Below are 4,427 nucleotides of genomic sequence, written 5' to 3'. Positions count from 1 at the left end.
AACCTCAGATGCATACTGCTAAGTGAAAGAAGCCAAGTTGAAAAGGCTGCACACTATGTAATTCCAAGTATGGGACATTCTGGAAAAGGCAACGCGATGGAGATAGTAAAAGGATCAGCGGTTGCCATGGGTTGCAGTAAAGGTGGGAGGAACAGGTGGAGCAGAGTTTTAAGGTGGGGAAACCATTCTGTATGACACTGGTGGAGACATGTTGTTATACATTTGTCAAAACCCACTGAATGTACAATACCACAGGAGTAAACCCTAACGTAAACTGTGGGCTTTGGGCAGTAATGATGTGTGAATGCTGGTTCACTGACTGCACCAAATATACCACAGTGATGCAGGATGTTGATGATGGGGAGGCTTGGAGAAGAGGGGCGTGAGGAGCATGGGGTATACGAGAACTCTGTACCCTAGGCTCAGTTTTGCTGTGAACCTAAAATGCTGCAAAGTCTATTAATTAAAATGAATAAAAATTTTTAAAAATCGTTAGAAATAAGAGAGTGACACTCAACCAACACATACTTATTTCATACCTATTTGTTCAAAGCTCTGTAAAATAGAATAGTATATTAAAGAAAACCAAATGAATGAAAAAGAAACTTCAGATGGAAGTGCTATAAAGGAAAATAAACACACTGAGGGGCAGGAAGTTAGATGCAGAGTGGGGGTAGGCAGAGGTGATCATGAAAGATCTCTTTCAAATATGGCCTCAGTGACATTCAGGCAGAAGAAATAAAAATCTAAAGGTCCCAACGTGAGAACAAGCTTCTCAGAAACAATGCTACCTCTTTGTCTTTGGCAGATTAGGAAGATTTTTAAATTAATAAGAATTATTAATAACGACTATAGTTCTTACTAGGACTAATAAAGACTAAGTCCTATATTTAGTAAGAACTATTTATAAAAACTGGTAATTCATAAAAATCTTAGTCATTAAATTTAATCAATAGGTTATGTATAAAACTCTGTATATTACCAATAGAAAATGTTCTTTTTCAGTTTTCATAGAACATTTTCCAAAATGGATTATGTTTTAAGTCACAAAAAAAACCCTCAATAAGTTTAAAAGATTTTAAAAGATTATAGAAGCTGACAACAATGAAAGAAAATATGAGTGAATAGAATTACCCTAAATACCTCCTGAGTCAAAGAGGAAACCAAAACTAGAACCACCAACTATTTGGAAAATACTGAGCAGAAGAACATCATTCATATAAATTACAATGTGCAGCCAACGCTGCATTCAAAAGCAAATGAAGAACATTAAACGTTTTTATCATTAAAAGACATTAAAAGGAACTAGCTTTGCACAGTCGCGGTATCGTAGCCAATGAGGTCTATCCGAGGCGCGATTACTGCTCATTGAAAACACATTAAAGGAACTAAGAATTCATTAAGAATTAATAACATTGACTTAATGTTAACATTGTTAACAATAAAAAAAGCAGGAGAGCAAAATAAAGAGAAAAGTAGAAATCAGGGATTCAGAAAACAAACAAAAACAATACAATAAGTAAATCTCAAAGCTGGTTAGTAAAAAAAACCACTAAGTAGACAGACATTTGGCAAATTCAGAAAAATAATGAAATCACTAATAAAAAAAGGAAATGAACACCACAGATCTTAATGACAAAACATTATACACACCTATATAGTAACAGATTTGAAAATCTAAAAGAAATGATCTAGGAAATACAAATTATCAGAAGTGACTCACCAATAAGGATTCCTGAAGAGGTTACAGAAGTTACTACACAAGTTATCATAAAGGCCGATCTATTCTTTTTTTTTTTTTTTATGAGATGGAGTTTCATTTTTGTTGCCCAGGCTGGAGTGCAGTGGCACGATCTCGGCTCACTGCAACCTCCCCCTCCCGGGTTCAAGCGATTCTCCTGCCTCAGCCTCCCGAGTAGCTGGGATTACAGGCATGCGCCACCACGCCCGGCTAATTTTCTATTTTTAGTAGACACGTTTCTCCATGTTGGTCAGGCTGGTCTCAAACTCCAAACCTCAGGTGCTCCGCCTGCCTCGGCCTCCCAAAGTGCTGGGATTACAGGCATGAGTCACTGTGCCCAGCCTATTCTTATTAAACTAAATTTATATGAGATTCTCCTCTAACCTTTCAGTAAATTCTGTATGCATGACTAATATGAGTGGGATTTTGGTTATTCATGATATATACCTTTGATACCTTTGATTAATAGCAAATTTACTATTACATTTCCTCAGCAATAGTTAAGAGAAAAAAACCACATCATCATCTAAATGTTACAATAGCATTTGATAAAATTCAGAAGCCATTCCTATTTTTTGTAAAGCAGAAACAGAATAAAATAATAATTTTTCTCTAAATCCAACAGCTGCCATCATCCCTAACTGTAAAAATATTAACACCAGAGTCATTTCAAGACAATGACACCTCTCTTATTTAACCAAGTCTTGGAACTTCAGGCCAATGTAATAAAGACCTAAAACAGAGTTAAGGGCCAGGCACGGTGGCTCATGCCTGTAATTCCAACACTTTGGGAGGCTGAGGCAGGCGGATCACGAGGTCAGGAGATCGAGACCATCCTGGCTAACACGGTGAAACCCCGTCTTTAAAAAAGAAAGAAAAAAAAAAAAAGTTAAATATTGTAACCATAGAAAAGTGGCTGAAGTTACTATTATTCTCAGATAAAACAATGAACTTGGAAAACAAAATAAGCAGACTTTTACTGAAGTCCAGTAAGATAATAAAAATACCAACGAACAGAAAAATCTAGTTAACTACTACTTCTTTTTTTTTTTATACTTAGAGATGGAGTCTCGTTCTGTTGCCCAGGCTGGAGTGCAGTGGCTTGATCTCAGTTCACTGCAACCTCCGCCTCCCAGGCTCAGACAATTCTCCTGCCTCAGCCTCTGGAGTAGCTGGGACTACAGGTGTGCACCACCACACCCAGCTAATTTTTTGTGTTTTCAGTAGACACAAGGTTTCACCATGTTGGTTAGGCTGTTTCCAACTGCTGACATCAGGTGATCCACCCACCTAGGCCTCCCAAAGTGCTGGGATTACAGGCGTGAGCCACTGCGCCCGGCCAAATATTTTTATATCTGTATTTTATTTCTGTAGCAAAACTATTTTAAAACTCTTTTGTTTCCACCAGGCATGAAAAAATTCTAGAAAGATTAAGACTGAAACACAATGGGCCGGGAATGGTGGCTCACGCCTGTAATCCCCACACTTCGGGAAGCCAAGGCAGGCAGATTACCTGAGGTCAGGAGTTTAAGACCAGCCTGGCCAACATAGCAAAACCCCATCTCTACCAAAAAAAAAAAAAAAAATCGGTTGGATGTGATGGTATGGTGCCTGTAATCCCAGCTACTCGGGAGGCTGAGGCAGGGAAATCGCTTGAATGCGGGAGGCGGAGGTTGCAGTGAGTTGAGATCCAATACTGCACTCCAGCCTGAGTGACAGAGTGAGACTCAGTCTCAAAAAAAAAGAGATTGAAACACAATAATTATTAAAAGTACCAGAAGAAAACACCTAAGGATGTTTTTTGTAAAGGTGGAATGAAGAAGATCTTAAACAGAAGGCAATAGATTAATATCTATTACATGTGAAGAGCTTCTACAATTCAATAAGGAAATATAGATTGGTAAAGTCTTTTTGGAATGCAATTCAAAAAAAAAAAAGAAAAACAAATTTAAATGCACACTTACAAGTCTTTTTTTTTTTTTTTTTTTTTTTGAGACGGAGTCTCGCTCTGTCACCAGACTGGAATGCAGTGGCGCAATCTTGGCTCACTGCACCCTCTGCCTCCTGGGTTCAAGCGATTCTCCTGCCTCAGCCTCCAGAGTAGCTGGGACTACAGGCACATGCCACCATACCCAGCTAATTTTTCTATTTTTAGTAGAGATGGGGTTTCACCATGTTGGTCAGGATGGTCTTGATCTCCTGACCTCGTGATCCGCCCACCTTGGTCTCCCAAAGTGCTGGGATTACAGGCGTGAGCCACTGCGCCCGGCCTACAAGTCGTTTTAACGGAAATACTTATATACATATGCATGTGCACAAAGACATACGTATAAGTTCATTAAGGCTCCAGTTTTAGTTGCTCAAAGTTAGAAATAACATAGATGACCACAAATAATTAAAGTACTACCATATGGCGTAATATCTTATGACTTAAAAAGTAGAGGTGCCACTATATGTCATGATATGGAAAACAATAATGATCAGATTTTTTATTTTAAAATCAACATAGAAAGTATCCGACACACAAAAAGTACTTATTTCTAACTCAGTAAATAAAACTATTAACAGTGGGTAGGTACTTCTAAGGAATGGGACTAAAAAGAGAAAGTAATTTTCACTTTTTAAGAATTTTATAAGACAGGGTCTTGCTCTGTCACCCAGGCTGGAATGCAATGGTGCAATCATA

General features: G+C 38.1%; 1 non-coding gene across 1 annotated transcript; it reads left to right on the top strand.

Annotated features, from left to right (window-relative positions):
* Positions 1 to 1,307: 1,307 nt before the first annotated feature.
* Positions 1,308 to 1,443, top strand: LOC116464124 (U4 spliceosomal RNA). Its single transcript, XR_004246859.1, has one exon. It is a non-coding gene; the product is annotated as a U4 spliceosomal RNA (small nuclear RNA).
* The last annotated feature ends 2,984 nt before the right edge of the window (positions 1,444 to 4,427 follow it).

This window comes from Hylobates moloch, unplaced genomic scaffold, assembly GCF_009828535.3.
Source record: "Hylobates moloch isolate HMO894 unplaced genomic scaffold, HMol_V3 SCAFFOLD_203, whole genome shotgun sequence".
NCBI lineage: Eukaryota > Metazoa > Chordata > Mammalia > Primates > Hylobatidae > Hylobates > Hylobates moloch.
Note: the sequence above shows the minus strand (reverse complement) of the source record. Positions and strands in the feature narration are given on the sequence as shown.